The sequence below is a fragment of the Zea mays genome, chromosome 8 (assembly GCF_902167145.1).
Source record: "Zea mays cultivar B73 chromosome 8, Zm-B73-REFERENCE-NAM-5.0, whole genome shotgun sequence".
NCBI classification, from domain to species: domain Eukaryota; kingdom Viridiplantae; phylum Streptophyta; class Magnoliopsida; order Poales; family Poaceae; genus Zea; species Zea mays.
In genome coordinates this window covers 62,639,055-62,664,837 of record NC_050103.1, presented here as the reverse complement: position 1 = coordinate 62,664,837, position 25,783 = coordinate 62,639,055, and the positions used below count along the sequence as shown (strand labels likewise).

General features: G+C 44.9%; 1 pseudogene; it reads right to left on the bottom strand.

Annotated features, from left to right (window-relative positions):
- Positions 1–1,987: 1,987 nt before the first annotated feature.
- Positions 1,988–25,783, bottom strand: part of LOC103636964 (vacuolar cation/proton exchanger 1a-like) — an 81,479-nt pseudogene continuing 57,683 nt past the window's right edge.

Genomic DNA, 25,783 nt, shown 5'->3' with positions numbered 1-25,783 from the left:
TTAGTACGTTTGATTAAGGAAAGGTGATCTACAATTCTTTTGAACTTCATAATTAGAAAACTACGTAATAATTAGAAAACTACGTATAAATTTATTATAACATTCATAAATCAGATTTAAATTATGAAAACATGTGAATAATCGTAAATATTAATTTTGAAGTATTTAGAATAGACATACGAAACTAATAAAACAATTGTTAGCAGATTTGAATCTCAAATAAAAATCATCATAATAACTTATGCCTAGATTTTAAAGAGCAGCACACAATTTTCACCTTGTTAATCACATGTTCATGGCAAAAAGGAGTTGCGGCTTCGGTTGCAAGAGAGTAGGAAGCCTTGACGTGAAATTCGTACACGGCGTCGGTGAGCTCGGCATCAGACGGTGCGTGGCAACAGAGCGATGACGCGATGCGGAACAGGGAACGACGACGTCTTTCGACGCGATGAGCTGGACGATGTGGACGGGCTCTGACGGGGTGCTGCAAAGCGGCCACGGCATAGTGGGTGTCTAGGTGCTGGCGGTGGGAAAGACGCAGAGAGCGTCGAAGACGAGCTCTGGCGGCGACGACGACAACAGTGTACGGGCACGAAGATAAATTGCAGAATCAGAGGTCGGAGGGGAGCGAGGAAGGGGAAGGCGAGCTCGCTTGCGCACTACTTATATGCGTCCGGAGGAGGGAAGACGAGTAGGCGATGGTGCTTCAGTGTGGCCGACGACTCTTCCGTGCCAGCAGGCACAATTACTTGGAGAAGAAACGAACGGAGTTACGGATGGAGTTAGGCCTTGTTCGTTTGTGTCAGATTGCACCTGAAATCGTTACAGCTAATCAAAATTTATATAAATTAGAGAAACAATCCGTTTAGAAACCATTCCGATTCATCAATCCAGCACAAACGAACAAAGCCTTAATGCAGAGGACGAGAAACGGATGACGTCCACTGAGGAGAGGCGAGCGGACGGAGTGAAAACTCGTGTCGCGGCAATGTATGCAGGCGAGGGCGAGCGGTGGTGCGCGACGCGCGCGAGCTCGCATCTGAGATTCTGAGCGGCTGCCTGATGCGTGCGGCTGCGTCACGGAAACAGAGGCTGGCCCACTTGTCATCCAATGGAGAGGGAATGGGACTGGCTAGCTGGGACGCATGAACGGGTGAGCGGATGGGTCTAGCGGCTTGTAGGCAAAGCATACGTCCAGTGAAGCCTAGATTTTTTTTTTGTTTTTCTTTTCTTAATTTATATGTGTAGCGTGTGTTGTGTGTGTGTTTTTTTCCTTTTTTTTATAATATATATATCTATATTATATTTAAATATTTTAAAAATTGTAATAAATTCAAAGATAATATTTTATAAATAAAATACCAAATTTTAAAGAATAAATTATTTTAGGCACAAACCTATTATTTAAATAGAATGGGCTCTATAAAAAGAAAAAGAATATTTTCACAATTACCTGCAACAAAAGTTATTAACCTATCAAAAAGTATGTTCCAAAAACACTTATTTTAACAGCTCATTCTTATTTTATTAAATGAGATTTTTCATACTAACTTAAATCCAAAAGTTGGATACATCAAACAAAGTTTATGTTTCAGCATGAATGCATCAAACACTTGATAAAATTGATTTATTCAAAAATTGTGTAATTTGTTTCTATCACCAAATTTATTATTTGAAAACGAAAATATTTTTTATTTCTACTGGAAATTAATAATATAACCTAAGTAATTTTCAATTGATGGATTTAGGGTGTTACACTTCTCCAGGCGCGCGCCCCCACCCCCCGGCCCCCAGCACGGCGGCCGGCGCTGATTGCTCATGGCGCGCGGCCGATGCAGCCCGCTCGTCGCAGCTCTTGCCGGTCGACGGCGAGCCCGCTCGACCACCTGACCCGCGGCCGCGGCCAACCTGGTGGCCCGACGTGGTGGCCAGCCTGCAGCCAGCGCGGCGCGCGTGGCCATCCAACCCCGGTCAGCTAGCGTGGTCCTCAGCACAGCGGCCTGGGCACGCCCGGTTCGACCCGTGGCGTGGCTTCCCGTGCCCTGCGCGGCCTCGCAGCCGGTCGACGTGGCACGCGGTACCCGGCGCGGCCCGCCTTGCGCGCGACCGGTGGCCTGTGTCCGTGGTGACGTGCCCCCGGTGGCTCTGTCTGCGCGGCCATGGCCCGGCGGCCCGCGGCTTGCCCTGCATGGCCAGCCAGCGCGGCCTCTGCCCGGCGGCTCGCGGCCAGCCAGCGCGGCGCGCACTGAAAGGGAAATAGGCTCACACCGTTTCCTAAATAATTTTGGTGGTTGAATTGCCCAACACAAATAATTGGACTAACTAGTTTGCTCTAGATTATAAGTTCTACAGGTGCCAAAGGTTCAACACAAACCAATAAAAAGTCCAAGAAAAGGTTCAAATAAAAAGAGCAAAAGACAAACCGAAGGCTGCCCTGGTCTGGCGCACCGGACTGTCCGGTGTGCCACCGGACACTGTCCGGTGCACCAGGGAGAATTCCCTACAACTGCTAAGCTTCGGGTTTCAGAAAATGGCTCTCCGCTATAATTCACCGGACTGTCCGGTGTAGCACCGGACTGTCCGGTGTAGCACCGGACTGTCCGGTGTGCCAAGCGGAGTAACGGCTACAGCGCCAATGGTCGTCTGCAAAAGGTGAACAGTGATCTATAGTGCGCGGACAACGCGTGTAGAAGTCAGAGCAGGCGCAGATAGCGCACCGGACAGTGAACAGGACCTGTCAGGTGCACCACCGGACTGTCTGGTGGCCCCACTTGTCAGAGCTCCAACGGTCGAACCCTAACGGTTGGGTGACGTGGCTGGCGCACCGGACTGTCCGGTGCGCCCGTCGACAGCAGACTTCCCCAACGACCACTTTGGTGGTTGGGGCTATAAATACCCCAACCACCAACACTTCAAGGCACCCATGTTTCCAGCTAGCACATTCAATACAAGAGCTAGTGCATTCAATACAAGACACAAATAGAGTGAATCAAAATCTCTCCAAGTCCCAATTCCACTCAAAGCAATTAGTGACTAGAAGAGAGACTTTTGTCGTGTTCTTTTGAGCTCTTGCGCTTGGATCGCTTTTCTTCTTCCTCCTTTCTTGTTCTCAACTCAATTGTAATCAAAGCAAGAGACACCAAGTTGTGGTGGTCCTTGTAGTGGACTAAGTGTCCCGTTTGATTGAAGAGAAATGCTCACTCGGTCTAAGTGACCGTTTGAGAGAGGGAAAGGGTTGAAGGAGACCCGGTCTTTGTGACCACCTCAACGGGGAGTAGGTTTGCAAGAACCGAACCTCGGTAAAACAAATCACTGTGTCATCCGCTCTTATTTGCTTGTGATTTGTTTTCGCCCTTCGAACTCAACTATATTTCTAACGCTAACCCTGGCTTGTAGTTGTGCTTAAACTTTATAAATTTCAGATTTGCCTATTCACCCCCCTCTAGGCGACTTTCAATTGGTATCAGAGCCCGATACTTCATTAAGAGCCTAACCGCTCGAAGTGATGTCGGAAGCTCACGCCAAGAAGGAGATGGTGACCGGCGACAAGCCCGCCACAAGCCACGGGAAAGCTCCATCGGGGGAGTCCGGCAACAAGAAGAGGGAGGAATCACCTCTCCGCGTCAAGTCGCACCGGAGTGGCGACAAGAAGAAGAAAATGAAGAAAGTGGTCTACTACGAGACCGATTCTTTGTCGCCTTCCACCTCCGGCTCCGACGCGTCGTCCGTCACTTCTAAGCGCCATGAGCGCAAGAAGTTTAGTAAGATCCCCCCTACTCTATCCTCGCATTTCCAAACACACTCCTTTACTTTCCGTCCCACTAGGCAAATCACCAGTTTTTGACGGTGAAGATTATTGTATGTGGAGTGATAAAATGAGGCACCATCTAACCTCACTCCACGCTAGCATTTGGGACATTGTTAAGTTTGATGCACAGGAACCATCCGTGGGGGATGAAGGCTATGACTCGGACGAGGTAGCCCAAATCTGGCACTTCAACTCCCAAGCCACTACTATACTCCTCGCCTCTCTAAGTCGAGAGGAGTATAATAAGGTGCAAGGGTTGAAGAGCACCAAAGAGATTTGGGATGTGCTCAAGACCGCGCACGAAGGAGATGAGGTGACCAAGATCACCAAGTGGGAAACGATCGAGGGGGAGCTTGGTCGATTTATGCTCAACCAAGGAGAGGAGCCACAAGCCATGTACAACCGGCTCAAGACCTTGGTAAACCAAGTGCGCAACCTCGAGAGCACCAAATGGGATGACCATGAAATGGTCAAGGTTATTCTAAGATCACTTGTTTTTCTTAATCCTACACAAGTTCAATTAATTCGCGGTGATCCTAGATACAAGCTAATGTCTCCCGAGGAGGTTATAGGAAAATTTGTGAGCTTTGAATTGATGATCAAAGGCTCCAAGAAAATCATCGAGCAAGGTGCCTCCTCCACACCCGAGATGCAACCCGTCGCATTCAAGGCGACAGAGGAGAAGAAAGAAGAGTCTACATCAAGTAGACTCCCCATCGACGCCTCCAAGCTTGACAACGAGGAGATGGCGCTCATCATCAAGAGCTTCCGCCAAATCCTCAAGCAAAGGAGGGGGAAAGATTACAAACCCCGCTCCAAGAAGGTTTGCTACAAATGTGGTAAGCCCGGTCACTTTATAGCAAAATGTCCTATTTCTAGTGACAGTGACAGGGGCGACGACAAGAGGGGAAAGAAGAAGGAAAAGAAGAGGTACTACAAGAAGAAGGGCGGCGATGCCCATGTTTGCCGGAAGTGGGACTCCGACAAGAGCTCCACCGACTCCTCCGACGAGGACGCCGCAAACATCGCCGTCAACAAGGGTCTCCTCTTCCCCAACGTCGGCCACAAGTGCCTCATGGCAAAAGACGGCAAAAAGAAGAAGGTAAAATCTAGAGCTTCCACTAAATATGCAACATCTAGTGATGAGGCTAGCTCTAGTGATGATGAGGATGATTTGCTCACCCTTTTTGCCAACTTAAACATGCAACAAAAGGAAAAATTGAATGAATTGATTAGTGCTATTTATGAGAAGGATGAACTCTTGGATAGCCAAGAGGACTTCCTAATTAAAGAAAATAAGAAGCATGTTAAAGTTAAAAATGCTTATGCTCAGGAGATAGAAAAATGTGAGAAATTAACTAGTGAGCTAAGCACTTGCCATGACATATTTCCAACCTTAGATTTGAGAATGATAAATTAATTGCTAAGGTTGAGAAGTTAGATGTTTGTGATGATTCAATTGTTAGTCTTAGAAATGATAATGCTAGTTGGATTGCTAAGATTGACAAGTTGAATGCATCACTCTCTAGCCTTAAAATTGAGAATGAAAAATTAATTGCTAAGGCTAAAGATTTAAATGTTTGCAATATTTTTATTTCCAATCTTAGAGATGAGAATGCTATTTTACATGCTAAGATTGATGAACTAAATACTTGCAAACCCTCTACATCTACCATTGAGCATGTTACTATTTGCACTAGATGTAGAGACATTAATGTTGATGCTATCCATGATCACCTAGCTTTAATTAAACAACAAAATGATCACATAGCTCAACTTAGTGCTAAAATCAATTAGCATGACTCAGAAAATGAAAAATTTTAATTTGCTAGAAGCATGCTCTATAGTGGGAGACGCCCTAGCATTAAGGATGGCATTGGCTTCCAACAGGGAGAAAATGTCAAGCTTAATGCCCCTAAAAAATTATCTAATTTTGTTAAGGGCAAGGCTCCCATGGTTCAGGATAACGAGGGTTACATTTTATACCCTGCCGGTTATCCCGAACACAAAATTAGGAGAATTCATTCTAGGAAGTCGCACTCTGGCTCTCATCATGCTTTTATGTATAAGAGTGAGGCATCTATCTCTAGGCAATCAACCCATGTTAAATTGCCTAAAAAGAAATCTCCTATAGCATCAAATGAACCTAATAATTCATTTAAGACTTTTGATGCTTCTTATGTGTTCACTAACAAATCAGGCAAAGTAGTTGCCAAATATGTTGGGGCCAAACACAAGGGATCAAAGACTTGTGTTTGGGTACCCAAGGTGCTTGTTTCTAATGTGAAAGGACCCAAGACCGTTTGGGTACCTAAGAACAAGGCCTAAATTTGTTTTGTAGGTTTATGCATCCGGGGGCTCAAGTTGGATAATTGATAGCGGGTGCACAAACCACATGATTGGGGAGAAAAGGATGTTCTCCTCCTATGAGAAAAACCGTGACCCCCAACGAGCTATCACATTCGGGGATGGAAATCAAGGTTTGGTCAAAGGACTTGGTAAAATTGCTATATCACCTGACCATTCTATTTCCAATGTTTTTCTTGTAGATTCTTTAGATTACAATTTGCTTTCTGTTTCTCAATTATGCAAAATGGGTTACAACTGTCTTTTTACAGATTTAGGTGTTACTGTCTTTAGAAGAAGTGATGATTAAGTAGCATTTAAGGGAGTAGTACAGGGTCAGCTGTACTTAGTTGATTTTAATAGAGTTGAACTCGACACTTGCTTAATTGCTAAGACTAACATGGGTTGGCTCTGGCATCGCCGACTAGCCCACGTTGGGATGAAGAATCTTCATAAGCTTCTAAAGGGAGAGCACATTTTTGGGACTAACAAATGTTCATTTTGAGAAAGACAGGATTTGTAGCGCATGTCAAGCAGGGAAGCAAGTTGGTGTTCATCATCCACACAAGAACATCATGACGACTGACAGGCCGCTTGAGCTACTCCACTGGACCTATTCGGCCCGATAGCTTACATAAGCATCAGCGGGAGTAAGTACTGTCTAGTTATTGTGGATGATTATTCTCGCTTCACTTGGGTGTTCTTTTTGCAGGAAAAATCTCAAACCCAAGAGACCTTAAAAGGATTCTTGAGACGGGCTCAAAATGAGTTCGGCTTAAGGATCAAGAAGATTAGAAGCGACAACGGGACGGAGTTCAAGAACTCACAAATAGAAGGCTTTCTTGAGGATGAGGGCATCAAGCACGAGTTTTCTTCTCCCTACACACCACAACAAAATGGTGTAGTGGAGAGGAAGAATAGAACTCTACTTGATATGGCAAGGACCATGCTTGATGAGTACAAGACTTCGAACCGGTTTTGGGCGGAAGCAATCAACACCGCTTGCTACGCCATCAACCGACTCTATCTTCATCGAATCCTCAATAAGACATCCTATGAACTCCTCACTGGTAAAAAGCCCAATGTTTCATATTTTAGAGTCTTTGGTAGCAAATGTTTTATTCTTGTTAAAAGAGGTAGGAAATCTAAATTTGCTCCTAAGGTTGTAGAAGGCTTTTTACTAGGATATGGTTCAAACACAAGGGCATATAGAGTCTTTAACAAGTCCACTGGACTAGTTGAAGTTTCTTGTGACGTTGTGTTTGATGAGACTAACGGCTCTCAAGTAGAGCAAGTTGATCTTTATGAGCTAGATGATGAAGAGGCTCCATGCATCGCGCTAAGGAACATGTCCATTGGGGATGTGTGTCCTAAGGAATCTGAAGAGCCTCCACATGCACAAGATCAACCATCTTCCTCCATGCAAGCATCTCCACCAACCCAAGATGAGGTTCAAGCTCAAGATGATGAAAATGAAGATCAAGAGGAGCCACCTCAAGAGGAGGACAATGATCAAGGGGGAGATGCTAATGATCAAGACAAGGAAGATGATGAGAGTCCAATGCCGCCACACCCAAGAGTCCACCAAGCGATACAAAGAGATCATCCCGTGAACTCCATCCTCGGCGATATTCATAAGGGGGTAACCACTCGATCTCGTGTCACTCACTTTTGTGAACATTACTCCTTTGTGTCTTCTATTGAGCCTTACAGAGTGGAAGACGCATTAAGAGATTCGGATTGGGTGTTGGCGATGCAAGAGGAACTCAACAACTTTACGAGGAATGAGGTATGGCATTTAGTTCCACGTCCTAATCAAAATGTTGTAGGAACCAAGTGGGTCTTCCGCAACAAGCAAGATGAGCATGGTGTGGTGACAAGGAACAAAGCCTGACTTGTGGCCAAGGGATATTCACAAGTCGAAGGTTTGGATTTCGGTGAAACCTATGCACCCGTAGCTAGGCTTGAGTCAATTCGTATATTACTTGCCTATGCTACTTACCATGGCTTCAAGCTCTATCAAATGGACGTGAAAAGTGCCTTCCTCAATGGACCAATCAAGGAGGAGGTCTATGTTGAGCAACCTCCCGGCTTTGAAGATAGCGAGTACCCTAACCATGTATATAAACTCTCTAAGGCGCTTTATGGGCTCAAGCAAGCCCCAAGAGCATGGTATGAATGCCTAAGAGATTTTCTTATCGCTAATGGCTTCAAAGTCGGAAAAGCCGATCTACTCTCTTTACTAAAACAATTGCAAATGATTTGTTTGTATGCCAAATTTATGTTGATGATATCATATTTGGGTCTACTAACAAATCTACTTGTGAAGAGTTTAGTAGAATAATGGGACAAAAATTCGAGATGTCTATGATGGGGGAGTTGAAGTATTTCTTAGGATTTCAAGTGAAGCAACTCCAAGAGGGCACCTTCATTAACCAAACGAAGTACACTCAAGACATACTCACCAAGTTTGGAATGAAGGATGCCAAGCCCATCAAGACACCCATGCGAACCAATGGGCATCTTGACCTCGACACGGGAGGTAAATCCGTAGATCAAAAGGTATACCGGTCGATGATAGGATCTCTACTCTATTTATGTGCATCTCGACCGGATATTATGCTTTCTGTATGCATGTGTGCAAGATTCCAAGCCGATCCTAAGGAAGTTCACCTTAGGGCCGTGAAACGAATCTTGAGATATTTAGTTCATACACCTAAGTTTGGTCTTTGGTACCCCAAGGGATCCACTTTTGATTTAATAGGTTACTCAGATGCTGATTGGGCAGGGTGTAAGATTGATAGAAAGAGCACATCAGGGACTTGTCAGTTCTTGGGAAGATCCCTGGTGTCTTTTGTGCTTCAAAGAAACAAAACTCAGTAGCTCTTTCAACCGCCGAAGCCGAGTACATTGTCGCAGGCCATTGTTGCGTGCAATTGCTTTGGTTGAGGCAAACCCTTAGGGACTATGGTTACAAATTAACCAAAGTTCCTTTCCTATGTGATAATGAGAGTGCAATCCGCATGGCGGATAATCCCATTGAGCTCAGCCGCACTAAGCACATAGCCATTCGGTATCACTTTTTGAGGGATCACCAACAAAGGGGGGATATCGAGATTGCATATGTTAGCACCAAAGAACAATTAGCCGATATCTTTACCAAGCCATTAGATGAGAAAACTTCTACCAAACTTAGGCATGAGCTCAACATTCTTGATTCTAGGAATTTTGATTGATATTTTGCACACATAGCTCATTTATACCTTTGATCATATCTCTTTCATGTGCTATGACTAATGTGGTTTTCAAGTGTATTTCATGCTAAGTCATAGATTGAAAGGGAAATGGAGTTCTTCGGCGAAGACAAGGCTTCCACTCCACTCCATCGAATTATTCATCCTTCGCCGTAATTCCGCACCGCTCTCCAATCTGGTATAATCTTCACTCACATATTATTTGCCAAAGGGGGAGAAAGTTTACAAAGGGCTCATATTTCACTCACAACTATTCGTTTTTGGTGATTCATGCCAAAGGGGGGAGAAAGTATTAGCCCAAAGGAAAAGGACCGCACCACCACCAATTTCAAAAAATGTTTTTCCAATTTGTATTACAAGAAAGTTTTTCAATTGGTATCTTATTTTTGATATAATTTCAAAGTGGTATGACCCCTTTCAAAATTAAATATCTAAAACCCTCTTGTACACTAAGAGGAGAATTTCATTGAGGGGGAGTTTTGTTTAGTCAAAGGAAAAGCATTTGAAACAGGGGGAGAAAATTTCAAATCTTGAAAATGCTTCTCGAAATCTTATTCATTTACCCTTGACTATTTGCAAAAAGACTTTGAAAAGAATTTCCAAAACATTTGCAAAAACAAAACAAGTGGTGCAAGCGTGGTCCAAAATGTAAAAATAGAAGAAAGCATCCATGCTTATCTTATGAAATGTAAATTGGTTTAATTCCAAGTAATCTTTGCACTTACCTTCTGCAAACTAGTTCAATTCTGCACTTATATATTTGCTTTGGTTTGTGTTGGCATCAATCACCAAAAAGGGGGAGATTGAAAGAGAAATAGGCCACACCGTTTCCTAAATAATTTTGGTGGTTGAATTGCCCAATACAAATAATTGGACTAACTAGTTTGCTCTAGATTATAAGTTCTACAGGTGCCAAAGGTTCAACACAAACCAATAAAAAGTCCAAGAAATGGTTCAAATGAAAAGAGCAAAAGACAAACCAAAGGCTGCCCTGGTCTGGCGCACCGGACTGTCCGGTGTGCCACCGGAAAGTGTCCGGTGCACCAGGGAGAATTCCCTCCAACTGTTAAGCTTCAGGTTTTAGAAAATGGCTCTCCGCTATAATTCACCGGACTGTCCGGTGTAGCACCGGACTGTCCGGTGTGCCAAGCGGAGTAACGGCTACAGCGCCAACGGTCGTCTGCAAAAGGTGAACAGTGATCTTCAGTGCGCGGACAGCGCGCGCAGAAGTCAGAGCACATGCAGATGGCGTACCAGACAGTGAACAGGACCTATCCGGTGCACCACCGGACTGTCCGGTGGCCTCACTTGTCAGAGCTCCAATGGTCGAACCCTAACGGTTGGGTGACGTGGCTGGCGCACCGGACAGTGTCCGGTTGCGCACCGGACTGTCCGGTGCGCCCGTCGACAGCAGACTTCCCCAACGGCCACTTTGGTCTTTGGGGCTATAAGTACCCCCAACCACCAACACTTCAAGGCATCCAAGTTTTCAGCCAACACATTCAATACAAGAGCTAGTGCATTCAATACAAGACACAAATAGAGTGAATCAAAATCTCTCCAAGTCCCAATTCCACTCAAAGCAATTAGTGACTAGAAGAGAGACTTTTGTCGTGTTCTTTTGATCTCTTGCGCTTGGATCGCTTTTCTTCTTCCTCCTTTCTTGTTCTCAACTCAATTGTAATCAAAGCAAGAGACACCAAGTTATGGTGGTCCTTGTAGTGGACTAAGTGTCCCGTTTGATTGAAGAGAAAAGCTCACTCGGTCTAAGTGACCGTTTGAGAGAGGGAAAGGGTTGAAAGAGACCCGGTCTTTGTGACCACCTCAACGGGGAGTAGGTTTGCAAGAATTGAACCTCGGTAAAACAAATCATCGTGTCATCCGCTCTTATTTGCTTGTGATTTGTTTTTGCCCTCTCTTTTGGACTCAACTGTATTTCTAACACTAACCCCGGCTTGTAGTTGTGCTTAAACTTTATAAATTTCAGATTTGCCTATTCACCCCACCTCTAGGCGACTTTCACGCGCGACCTAGCTCCCAGCCTGCCGTAGTGTGCTCCCAGCGGGCCCTGGCCGCCATCCAGCTATCGTGGTCGACCGAAAGGCCACCCTCGTCGAGGTCCTCCCGTCTTGTAAGTTCTCATGGGCGCGGAGGAGAACGAGAAGTAGAAGCAATCGTCTTGTTCGTGAGAGAGACTGTGATCCATTTCTGAGCCTCGAGGAATTGAAGATCAAGCATGGTGACCAAGTGATCTAGTTCTTCGACTTCTACGAGATTGAAGACCCTGAGCGTCTGTTTGGTGAAGGCAAGTGTCCTCTGACCCATTATGTCCCATTTACTTTATAATTCACATTCCCACATACTATGAACAACCTAAGGATTGACTTGCTTTCTATTTACCTTGTCCTTGATTACCTTTTGGGTTACTATGGTTAGCTTCATGCTAGCGCTTTACTTTAATCAATGAACATGATGAGATACAATGATGATACTATGGTTTTATTCTGGATATGATGATATACTTGTGGCATTTAAGGGGACTCGAGTTGTTTCTCGAGTGCCTCTCCGTAAGGACTGGTTCGTTGGATGACCGCCCAGGAAAACAGTGCAACCATGAGGGTGGAATGGGACGCCCTTAGCTGAATAATTAGAGGAACTAGGGTGTAGTTCGCTTTGCCGTCGTGCCGTTAATGGGGCTCGGTGTATGCGGCTCGCTCTGCCAAGGTTGGTTCGCCCCACGGGGAGGAGTGCGATGCATTTAGGAAACCTAACGGGTGGCTACAGCCTCAGGTAATCTTTGTAAAGGCTTCATAGTGAATCCCTGGTCATTCACCTTGGGAGTGAATAAGGGTCTTGCAAGCCCGGGCTAGAGAGGAAATCACGACTTGTGGGTAAAGTGCGCAACCTCTGCAGAGTGTTATGAAACTGATATATTAGCCGTGCTCGCGGTTATGAGCGGCCAAGGGAGCTCCATTGATTAGAGACTCATTGATCAGAGATGCTTTGGTTACAGATGATGATCGGGATAATGATGGTTTTTATGATTATGATTATGGTTTCTGGTATTCTTTCCGTTTGGAAAGGGTACTTTTGGGTTAACAACTTGGGTTAATGCTAAAACATGGCTCTATACTAGTAATAACTACCCGATCAACTAAAAGCAACTACTTGACCTTAACCCCACATAAAGCTAGTCCACCTTAGCCAAACGGGACATTTGCTAAGTACGTTGATGTGTACTCACCCTTGTTTCACAAAACACTAGGTTGCCTTTGGTGCAATCTATGCTCAGGTAAAGAAGAAGGTGTCGAGGCGGATCTCCAGGAGTTCCAGGACTTTGACGAGTTCGAGGATTAGGCTACCGCCTCCCCCAGTCAGCTGCCTGTGGTGGGTTGTTTACGTTGGCTACATTTCGATTCTGCGTACTTTGATTTATACTGTGTAAATGGCTCTGGTCTGTAATATTATTACTTACTCTTTATTGTAATTCGAAGCATTGTGCTATGATGAGTCATTTATGTAATCGCTGTGTACGTGAATTACTGATCCTGGCACGTACATGGTTCGCATTCGGTTTACCTTCAAAACCGGGTGTGACATAAGTGGTATCAAAGCCTTGCTGACTGTAGGACCGCTATCCTAGTGTAGAATTGGCCGTTTTAAGGACTTATTGATTATTACTTCACCTCATCCTTGATTCTGCTTCAAAATATTAGTCACCTCGACTAATTCTATGTTGTGCTCCTATATGCCTCCTTGCCAAAAGTATTTTATTCTAGTATGGTCTATTCTTATCTCAATCTATTAGATCTAATCTCACTCTTGTGCTTGCAACGTCTTTGTATATGCCCCCTGATCATAACCTCCTTGTCTTTTTTGATTGTTTCCTCTTTCATCATAAATTGCTACCATCTGGCAAACTCTAGTCCTTTGGTATTGACATACTCGTATGCCTGAATTCTTCAATACTCTTGTTTCAAATACTTGCCTCTAAATTTATACTACCTACTTAAACATTTCAGATTATATGTCCATGACCTTCCTGTCTTTTGAGGTCCTTTCCTCTTTTGTTGTTAAGTCGCTATCTTTCGACAATTTCTTGTCTCTTGGTATTAGTATGCTCATCTCCTTGAAATCTTTCAAACTCTCATCTTTTTTATGCTTACCTTTATATCCTAAGGTTTGTTTAAGATATTTCATTTTACATGCCCTTGACCACCCTTGTTTCTCAATGATCCATGAGCATTCATCTTATTTCTCACATCCTTGGTGACCTCGTTAATTCCTCTTAACTTTCTTCGGTAATGAATTTTTACTTCGACTCTTTTGTTGGAACCTCACTTATCTTATCCTTGATTGTTTTCTCCAATTCGTCACTCTACGAGTCTTTCCTTAACTCTGTTCATGGATTATGTTTTTCATCATTATCACCTTTATCCTTATCACCTCTATATCTTACCTTGATGTTTATCTTATATCGACCTTTAAGATATCCTCTTTTCCATCTCAATCTGAGCATTGTACTTTACATACTTTTCCCTTGGTCGTGTCCTCTTCTTTGTCACCTGCTAGTTTTTAACTCTATCCTTTGTTGTGTTTTTGTTTGTTATTTTCTTTACCCTTCTCATCACTCTATCCTACCTTGTGATTACATTACGTCTGTTATCTAAAATCTCCAATCTCCTACCTCAATTTGAGAGCGGTGTTTACTTACCTCACCCTTGGCTATATCCTCTTCTTTACTACGTGTAAGCTTGGGCGCAACTCCATTCTTTGTTGTACTCATACCACTGGCTCTCCAATGCCTTCGTCTTTTCTCTCATACCCTTGTTGGCTATCGCCTTTGACCCTTGCGACATTGATGTCCTCTACCTAAATGCTGACCTTGAACTTATCCTTTAAAGGCCTCCCCTTTCTTTCAACCAAGTTTGAGGGCTGTGAGGTACCTATCTCTCCCTTGATTTCTTTTCACTTATTGTCTCCTTACTTGTTTTGTGCTAATTCCATCCCTTCCTGTGTCTTTATTTGCTATCACCCTCGCCTTGTTGTCCATCGATCTTGCCTTGATACTCATGTTTATTCCTACTCTTTAAAAATCCCCTCTCTTCCACCTCAATTTGAGAGCGACAACTTACCTATCTGGCCCTTGGACGTACCCTCTCCTTTTCCACTTGCAGGTCCTGTCTTAACTCCATACTTGGTGGTACTTATATTCTTGGTTCTTATGCCCATTTACCACCTCTCCTACACCCTTGTCCGTTATCACCTTTAAACCCTTGTGATATCTATGCCCTTACCTTCATGCTTACCTTGAACCTACCCTTTTAAACCTCCTCTTTTCCATCCCTATAAGAGGATAATGCCTCATCTATTTGATCATTGACTGCTCCCCCTTCTTTGACACCCTGCTAGTTTTTCCTAAAATATATCCTTTGTTGTGTGTTTGACCGTTGTCACACTCACCCTTGGCGTCCCTTGATCTTTACCTTGATGCTTATACCGCCCCTGCATTTTAAAGCCCCCTCTCTCATTCCAGTTCAAGAGTGTTGTCTTACCCACCCACTCTTGGTCGTTCCCTTTTCCTTTGCCGCGTTGCGAGTCGTAGCTTTTGTTTGATATCCCCCTTACCCTTGTAATCACTAGATCTTGACTTGATACTTATCTTAGGTCTACTTTTGGAAACCTCCCCTTTTCTATCTCAACTCGAGAGTGTTGTTCTACCCATTATGCCCTTGGTTGTATCCTTTTGTTGGTCACTTACAATGCTTGCTTTAACTCCATCCTTTATTGTGCTCATGCCCCTATCCTGCACGTCTTGTTCTTCTCCTTGTCCTTTGACAACCTTAGAGAGTAATTATTCCCTTTTCAAGAAAGACCACCATTTAATTAAAAGAAATGTATAGCAACGAGATGTTTGTTGTTGTATGCTTGTGTTGTTTGTCTTTGTGTGATGACTGATTTGCTTCTTTGTGATGAGTGTTGATGTGTTGTGGTCCTTGGTCCGCAATGACATCAGTTTACTAGTTGAGTGCCATAGAGTTAGGTAGCTGGGTGCTCTCCCTTTTCTCTCTTTAATCCATCTATGCTTACCTTTTCTATCTGTAGCCTTTCCTCTTGCACCTGTCCGGTTGGCAGCCTCCAACCTCTCTTAATCAGTCAAGATCAGAGTCGGTATCATCTTCACCAAGTGCATATCAACGATCCTGTTAAGGGGGTTAGCCGCTAACCCCGATGAAGACAATGTGATCAACATCAACCAACAAGATTGAAGTGGCATAGCGAAAGCGTGCGTGGGTCCTAACCCACAGGTCCAAGGGATCCTCAAGAATGTTATTAATTGGTCTCGAGCGCCTGAAGGTCAAAGCAACCAGTCCGCAAGATAAGCTGGTAGAGTCAATGTTGAATGGAAGAAACTTTGGACAATCAATGAACCAACCTCATTTTTCTTGCTATCTTCTTCTTGAATCTCGAGGGCGAGATTCTGTTAAGGGGGGTTAGATTTGTAACACCCTGAATTTAGGGGTATAAAATTTCTTTTCTGTTATCCACCAAATTCAGGTGTTACTCTCTCTTTTCCTCACTTTTCTTTTCTTTTTCCTAAATAGGGAAGGATTATTTTATTTTATATCGACTTGTGAGCCCAGTAAAGTAAAACCCCTAGGTGGTGCTTAATTGTCGCAACATATGGGAGTGCATTTATTTTATGTTTAACGTATTGTCTTGGTGTGTATCCGTTTAATTTGTAGCTCTTTCTTGTGTATAAATATGAATATGAATAAAAGAAAATAATCAAAAGAAGAGAAAATAGAGAAAGGGCCTTGCTTCCTCAAATCCCCTAGCCAGCCACCTCTCACTTTCCCTCCCAGCCGTCGTTTGCCCATTCCTGTGGCCCAGCCAGCACGCCCGCGCTCCCCTAACCCTCCCGCGCTCGCCAGCCCAGCAGTGGCCCGCTCGCTGGCCTACTCCCTCCCGCGCGTGTGGCCCATCCAACGCCGGCGCCGCCTCCCGCAAACCCTAGCGCACGGGCGCGCCCTAGCCTCCGCCACCGCCTGTGGGGCCTGCTTGTCAAGGCGGCCTTCTCCAACCGCCTGCCCGCTCCCTTTGGTGCCCACGCAGTGCACACTCATGGAACTGCCCCATTCATGCCCCCCCGGGGGGGGGGGGGCTCGACCCCTCCCTCTTCGCCAGCCCCGCTCCCCCACCCCCGGCCCCCATCGCGGCGGCCGGCGTTGCTTGCTCGCGGCGCGCGGCCGGTGTAGCCCGCTCGGCGCGGCTCTTGCCGGTCGACGGCGAGCCCGCTCGACGACCTGCTCGCGGCCGCGGCCAGCCTGGTGGCCCGACGTGGTGGCCAGCCCACGGCGCGCGTGGCCAGCCAACCCCGGCCGGCTAGCGCGGTCCTCGGCACAGCGGCTAGGGCACGCCCAGCTTGGCCCGTGGCACGGCTGCCCGTGCCCTGCTCGGCCTCGCAGCCGACTGACATGGCACGCGGTACCCGGCGTGGCCCGCCTTGCGCGCGGCCGGTGGCCCGTGTCCACGGTGACGCGCCCTCGGCGGCTCTGTCTACGCGGCCATGGCACGACAGCCGGCGCGGCGGCCCGTGACTTGCCCTGTGCGGCAGCCTCCGTGGCCAGCCTGCGCGGCCTCTGCCCGACGCGGTGGCTCATGGCCAACCAGCGCGGCGCGCGCGACCTAGCTCCCAGCCCACCGTGGTGTGCTCCCAGCGGGCCCTGGCCAGCATCCAGCCATCGTGGTCGACCGAAAGGCCACCCTCGCCGAGCTCCTCCCATCGTGTTAGTTCTCATGTGCGCGGTGGAGAACGAGAAGTAGAAGCAATCGTCTTGTTCGTGAGAGAGACTGCGATCCATTTCCGAGCCTCAAGGAATTGAAGATCAAGCATGGTGACCAAGTGATCTATTTCTTCGACTTCTACGAGATTGAAGACCCTGAGCATCTGTTTGGTGAAGGCAAGTGTCCTCTGACCCATTATGACCCATTTACTTTATAATTCACTGTCACGCATACTATGAACAACCTAAGGATTGACTAGCTTTCTATTTACCTTGTCCTTGATTACCTTTAAGGTTACTATGGTTAGCTTCATGCTAGCACTATACTTTAATCAATGAATAAGATGAGATACAATGATGATACTATGGTTTTATTCTAGATATGATGATATACTTGTGGCATTTAAGGGGTCTCGAGCTGTTTCTCGAGTGCCTCTCCTTAAGGACTGGTTCGTTGGATGACCGCCCGGGAAAACAGTGCAACCATGAGGGTGGAATGGGACGCCCTTAGCTGAATAATTAGAGGAACTGGGGTGTAGTTCGCTTCGCCGTCGTGCCATTAATGGGGCCCAGTGTATGCGGCTCGCTCTGCCAAGGTTGGTTCGCCCCTTGGGGAGGAGTGCGGTGCATTTAGGAAACCTAACGGGCAGCTACAGCCTTAGTGAATCTTTGTAAAGGCTTCATAGTGAATCCCTGGCCATTCACCTTGGGAGTGAATAAGGGTCTTGCAAGCCCAGGCTAGAGAGGGAATCACGACTTGTGGGTAAAGAGCGCAACCTCTACAGAGTGTTATGAAACGGATATATCAGCCGTGCTCGCGGTTATGAGCGGCCAAGGGAGCTCCATTGATTAGAGACACATTGATCAGAGATGCTTTGGTAACAGATGATGATAAGGATAATGATGGTTTTTATGATTATGATTATGGTTTCTGGTATTCTTTCCGTTTGGAAAGGGTACTTTTGGGTTAACAACTTGGGTTAATGCTAAAACATGGCTCTATACTAGTAATAACTACCTGATCAACTAAAAGCAACTGCTTGACCTTAACCCCACATAAAGCTAGTCCACCTTAGCCAAACGGAACATTTGCTGAGTACGTTGATGTGTACTGACCCTTGCTTTCACAAAACACCAGGTTGCCTTTGCTGCAATCTATGCTCAGGTAAAGAAGAAGGTGTCGAGGCGGATCTCCAGGAGTTCCAGGACTTTGACGAGTTCGAGGATTAGGCTAGCGACCTCCCCCAGTCAGCTGCCTGTGGTGGGTTGTTTACGTTGGCTACGTTTTGATTCTGTGTACTTTGATTTATATTATGTAAATGGCTCTAGTCTGTAATATTGAAAGTCGCCTAGAGGGGGGTGAATAGGGCGAAACTGAAATTTACAAAATTAATCACAACTACAAGCCGGGTTAGCGTTAGAAATAGAAACGAGTCCGAGAGAGAGGGCGCAAAACAAATCGTGAGCGAATAAAGAGCGAGACACGATGATTTGTTTTACCGAGGTTCGGTTCTTGCAAACCTACTCCCCGTTGAGGTGGTCACGAAGACCGGGTCTCTTTCAACCCTTTCCCTCTCTCAAACGGTCACTTAGACCGAGTGAGCTTCTCTTCTCAATCAATTTGGAACACGAAGTTCCCACAAGGACCACCACACGATTGGTGTCTCTTGCCTCAATTACAAGTGAGTTTGATCTCAAGAATGAATGAGAAAGAAGAAGCAATCCAAGCACAAGAGCTCAAGAGAACACAACAAATCACTCTCACTAATCACTAAAGCCTTGTGTGGAATTGGGAGAGGATTTGATCACTTTGGTGTGTCTTGTATTGAATGCTTAGCTCTTGTAAGTAGTTGGAAGGTGGAAAACATGGATGTCTTGAATGTGGGGTGGTTGGGGGTATTTATAGCCCCAACCACCAAACTAGCCGTTTGGTGGAGGCTACTGTCGCATGGCGCACCGGACAGTCCGGTGCGCCACCGGACACAGTCCGGTGCGCCAGCCACGTCACCTGGCCGTTGGGTTCCGACCGTTGGAGCTCTGACGTGAGGTTCCGCCTGGCTGTCCGGTGGTGCACCGGACAAGTCCTGTAGACTGTCCGGTGTGCCACCCGCGCGTGCACTGCTCCTCTGCGCATGCTGGCGCACATTTAATGCGTTGCAGTCGACCGTTGAGCGCGAAGTAGCCGTTGCTCCGCTGGCTCACCGGACAGTCCGGTGAATTATAGCGGAGTGGATTCCTGAAGCTGGCGAGTTCAGAGTTGCTCTCCCCTGGGGCACCGGACACTGTCCGGTGGTGCACCGGATAGTCCGGTGAATTATAGTGGAGCCCTCAGAAAATTCCCGAAGGTGAAGAGTTTGGCTTGGAGTTCCTTGGTGCACCGGACACTGTCCGGTGGCACACCAGACAGTCCGGTGCGCCAGACCAGGGCACACTTCGGTTGTCCCTTGCTCTTTTTAATGAACCCTTTTCTTGGTCTTTTTATTGGCTTTTTGAGAACCTTTGGCACCTGTATAACTTATAGACTAGAGCAAACTAGTTAGTCCAATTATTTGTGTTAGGCAATTCAACCACCAAAATCAATTAGGAAATAGGTGTAAGCCTAATTCCCTTTCAATCTCCCCCTTTTTGGTGATTGATGCCAACACAAACCAAAGCAAATATAGAAGTGCATAATTGAACTAATTTGCATAATTGTGAGTGCAAAGGTTACTTAGAATTGAGCCAATATAACTACTCATAGGATATGCATGGATTGTTTCTTCATTTTTAACATTTTGGACCACGCTTGCACCACATGTTTTGTTTTTGCAAATTCATTTGTAAATTCTTTTCAAAGTTCTTTTGCAACTAGTCAAAGGTAAATGAATAAGATTCTTGAGAAGCATTTACAAGATTTGAAATTTTCTCCCCCTGTTTCAAATGCTTTTCCTTTGACCAAACAAAACTCCCCCTTAGTGAAATCCTCCTCTTAGTGTTCAAGAGGGTTTTAAGATATTGATTTGAAAATACTACTCTCTCTCCCCCTTTTGAACACAATGAGATACCAATTTGAAAATCATACTAATTGAAAAACTCTTTCTAAAATTTTGAAATAGGTGGTGGTGCAGTCCTTTTGCTTTGGGCTCATGCTCTCTCCCCCTTTGGCATAAATCGCCAAAAACAGAATCATTAGAGCCCTATCATAACTATGTTCTCCCCTTTGGCAAATAAAACATATGAGTGAAGATTATACCAAAGCCGAAGAGATGCTCGGAGCGACGGCGAAGGATGAGTTATGGAGTGGAGTGGAAGCCTTTGTCTTCGCCGAAGACTCCAATTCCCTTTCAATACACCTATGACTTGGTTTGAAATAGACTTGAAAACACATTAGTCATAGCATATATAAAAGAGACATGATCAAAGGTATACTCATGAGCTATATGTGCAAGACATCAAAAGAAATTCCTAGAATCAAGAATATTTAGTTCATGCCTAAGTTTCTTAAAGGTTTGTTCATCAAGTGGCTTGGTAAAGATATCGGCTAATTGATCTTTAGTGTTAATATATGCAATCTCGATATCTCACTTTTGTTGGTGATCCCTTAGAAAATGATACCGAATGGCTATGTGTTTAGTGCGGCTATGTTCAACGGGATTATCCGCCATGCGGATTGCACTCTCATTATCACATAGAAGAGGAACTTTGGTTAATTTGTAACCGTAATCCCTAAGGGTTTGCCTCATCCAAAGTAATTGCGCGCAACAATGGCCTGTGGCAATGTACTCGTCTTCGGCGGTAGAAAGAGCGACGGAATTTTGCTTCTTTGAAGCCCAAGACACCAAGGATCTTCCCAAGAACTGGCAAGTCCCCGATGTGCTCTTTCTATTAATCTTACACCCCGCCCAATCGGCATCCGAATAACCAATCAAATCAAATGTGGATCCCCTAGGATACCAAAGCCCAAACTTAGGAGTATAAACCAAATATCTCAAGATTCGTTTCACGGCCGTAAGGTGAGCTTCCTTAGGGTCGGCTTGGAATCTTGCACACATGCATACGGAAAGCATAATATCCGGTCGAGATGCACATAAGTAGAGTAAAGAGCCTATCATTGACCGGTATACCTTTTGATCTACGGATTTACCTTCCGTGTCGAGGTCGAGATGCCCATTGGTTCCCATGGGTGTCTTGATGGGTTTGGCATCCTTCATCCCAAACTTACTTAGAATATCTTGAGTATATTTTGTTTGGCTTAGGAAGGTGCCCTCTTAGAGTTGCTTCACTTGAAATCCCAAGAAGTACTTCAACTCCCCCATCATTGACATCTCGAATTTTTGTGTCATGATCCTACTAAACTCTTCACATGTAGATTCGTTAGTAGACCCAAATATAATATCATCAACATAAATTTGGCATACAAACAAATCATTTTCAAGTGTTTTGGTAAAGAGTGTAGGATCGGCCTTTCCGACTTTGAATCCATTAGTGATAGAAAATCTCGAAGGCATTCATACCATGCTCTTGGGGCTTGCTTGAGCCCATAAAGCGCCTTAGAGAGTTTATAGACATGATTAGGGTACTCACTATCTTCAAAGCCGGGTGGTTGCTCAACATAGACCTCTTCCTTGATTGGTCCATTGAGGAAGGCACTCTTCACGTCCATTTGATAAAGCTTGAAGCCATGGTAAGTAGCATAGGCCAATAATATACGAATTGACTCAAGCCTAGCTACGGGTGCATAGGTTTCACCGAAATCCAAACCTTCGACTTGGGAGTATCCCTTGGCCACAAGTCGGGCTTTGTTCCTTGTCACCACACCATGCTCGTCTTGCTTGTTGCGGAAAACCCACTTGGTTCCTACAACATTTTGATTAGGACGTGGAACCAAATGCCATACCTCGTTCCTAGTGAAGTTGTTGAGCTCCTCTTGCATCGCCACCACCCAATCCGAATCTTGAAGTGCTTCCTCTACCCTTTGTGGCTCAATAGAGGAAACAAAAGAGTAATGCTCACAAAAATGTGCAACACGAGATCTAGTGGTTACCCCCTTATGAATGTCACCAAGGATGGTGTCGACAGGGTGATCTCGTTGGATTGCTTGGTGGACTCTTGGGTGTGGCGGCCTTGATTCTTCATCTTCCTTGTCTTGATCATTTGCATCTCCCCCTTGATCATTGCCGTCATCTTGAGGTGGCTCGTCTCTTTGATCTTCTATTTCATCAACTTGAGCCTCATCCTCATTTTGAGTTGGTGGAGATACTTGCGTGGAAGAGGATGGTTGATCTTGAGTATTTGGAGGCTCTTTGGATTCCTTAGGACACACATCCCCAATGGACATGTTCCTTAGCGCGATGCACGGAGCATCTTCATCACCTATCTCATCAAGATCAACTTGCTCTACTTGAGAGCCGTTAGTCTCATCAAACACAACGTCACAAGAAACTTCAACTTGTCCAGAGGACTTGTTAAAGACTCTAGATGCCCTTGTGTTTGAATCATATCCTAGTAAAAAGCCTTCTACAGTCTTAGGAGCAAATTTAGATTTTCTACCTCTTTTAACAAGAATAAAGCATTTGCTACCAAAGACTCTAAAATATGAAATGTTGGGCTTTTTACCAGTTAGGAGTTCATAAGATGTCTTCTTGAGGATTCGGTGTAGATACAACCGGTTGATGGCGTAGCAGGCGGTGTTGACCGCCTCGGCCCAAAACCGATCCGAAGTCTTGTACTCATCAAGCATGGTCCTTGCCATGTCCAATAGAGTTCTATTCTTCCTCTCCACTACACCATTTTGTTGTGGCGTGTAGGGAGAAGAGAACTCATGCTTGATGCCCTCCTCCTCAAGAAAGCCTTCGATTTGGGAGTTCTTGAACTTCGTCCCGTTGTCGCTTCTAATTTTCTTGATCCTTAAGCCGAACTCAATTTGAGCTCGTCTCAAGAATCCTTTTAAGGTCTCTTGGGTATGAGATTTTTCCTGCAAAAAGAATACCCAAGTGAAGCGAGAATAATCATCCACAATAACTAGACAGTACTTACTCCCACCGATGCTTATGTAAGCTATCGGGCCGAATAGGTCCATGTGTAGGAGTTCCAGTGGCCTGTCAGTCGTCATGATGTTCTTGTGTGGATGATGAGCACCAACTTGCTTCCCTGCTTGGCATGCGCTACAAATTCTATCTTTCTCAAAATGAACATTTGTTAATCCTAAAATGTGCTCTCCCTTTAGAAGCTTATGAAGATTCTTCATCCCAACATGGGCTAGTCGGCGGTGCTAGAGCCAACCCATGTTAGTCTTAGCAATTAAGCAAGTGTCGAGTTCAGCTCTATCAAAATCTACCAAGTATAGCTGACCCTCTAACACTCCCTTAAATGCTACTGAATCATCACTTCTTCTAAAGACAGTGACACCTACATCAGTAAATAGACAGTTGTAGCCCATTTGACATAATTGCGAAACGGAAATCAAATTGTAATCTAATGAATCAACAAGAAAAACATTGGAAATGGAATGGTCAGGTGATATAGCAATTTTACCCAATCCTTTGACCAAACCTTGATTTCCATCCCCGAATGTGATAGCTCGTTGGGGATCTTGGTTTTTCTCGTAGGAGGAGAACATTTTCTTCTCCCCTGTCATGTGGTTTGTGCACCCGCTGTCGATTATCCAACTTGATCCCCCGGATGCATAAACCTACAAAACAAGTTTAGTTCTTGGTTTTAGGTACCCAAACTGTTTTGGGTGCTTTGGCATTAGAAACAAGAACTTTGGGTACCCAAACACAAGTTTTTGAACCCTTGTGTTTGCCCCCAACAAACTTGGCAACTACCTTGCCGGATTTGTTCGTTAAGACATAAGATGCATCAAAAGTTTTAAATGAAATGTTATGGTCATTTGATGCACTAGGAGTTTTCTTCTTAGGCAACTTAGCACCGGTTGGTTGCCTAGAACTAGATGTCTCACCCTTATACATAAAAGCATGGTTAGGGCCAGAGTGAGACTTCCTAGAATGAATTCTCCTAATTTTGCTCTCAGGATAACCGGCAGGGTACAAAATGTAACCCTCGTTATTCTGAGGCATGGGAGCCTTGCCCTTTACAAAATTAGACAATCTTTTAGGAGGGGCATTAATTTTGACATTGCCTCCCTGTTGGAAGCCAATGCCATCCTTAATGCCAGGGCGTCTCCCATTATAAAGCATACTACGAGCAAACTTAAATTTTTCATTTTCCAGTTCATGCTCGGCAATTTTAGCATCTAATTTAGCTATATGATCATTTTGTTGTTTAATCATGGAAAGGTGATCATGTATAGCATTAACATCAATATCTCTACATCTAGTACAAATAGTGACATGCTCAGTGGTAGATGTAGAGGGTTTGCAAGAATTAAGTTCAACAATCTTAGCACGTAATATATCATTTTTATCTCTAAGATCGGAAATTGTAATATTGCAAACATCAAGTTCTTTAGCCTTAGCAAGCAATTTTTCATTCTCAACCCTAAGGCTAGCAAGAGAAATGTTTAATTCTTCAATCTTAGCAAGCAAATCATCATTATCATTTCTAAGATTGGGAATTGAAACATCACAAACATTTGAATCAACCTTAGCTAACAAATTAGCATTCTCATTTCTAATTAGCAGTCTCATGGCAAGTGCTTAGCTCACTAGATAGTTTTTCACATTTTTCTACTTCTAGAGCGTAAGCATTTTTAACCTTAACATGCTTTTTGTTCTCTTTAATAAGGAAGTCCTCTTGGGTGTCCAAGAGATCATTCTTCTCATGAATAGCACTAATCAATTCATTTAATTTTTCTTTTTGTTGCATGTTTAGGTTGGCAAAAAGAATGCGCAAGTTATCCTCCTCATTACTAGCATTATCCTCATCACTAGAGGTTTCATATTTGGTGGAGGATCTTGATTTTACCTTCTTCTTTTTGCCGTCTTTTGCCATGAGGCACTTGTGGCCGACGTTTGGGAAGAGAAGTCCATTGGTGACGGCGATGTTGGCGGCGTCCTCATCGGAGGAGGAGTCGGTGGAGCTCTCGTCGGAGTCCCACTCCCGGCAAACATGGGCATCGCCACCCTTCTTTTTGTAGTACCTCTTCTTCTCCTTTCTTCTCCCCTTCTTGTCGTCGCCCCTGTCACTATCACTAGAAATAGGACATTTTGCTATAAAGTGACCGGGCTTACCACACTTGTAGCAAACTTTCTTAGAGCGGGGCTTGTAATCTTTCCCCCTGCTTTGCTTGAGGATTTGGCGGAAGCTCTTGATGACGAGCGCCATTTCCTCGTTGTCGAGCTTGGAGGCGTCGATGGGAGTTCGACTTGGAGTAGATTCCTCCTTCTTTTCTTCCGTCGCCTTGAATGCGACCGGTTGTGCTTCGGACGTGGAGGGGTCGTCAAGCTCGTTGATCTTCTTTGAGCCTTTGATCATCAATTCAAAGCTCACAAAATTCCCGATTACTTCCTCGGGAGTCATTAGAGTATATCTAGGATTGCCACGAATTAATTGAACTTGAGTAGGGTTAAGGAAAACAAGTGATCTTAAAATAATCTTAACCATTTCGTTGTCATCCCATTTTTTGCTCCCGAGGTTGCGCACTTGGT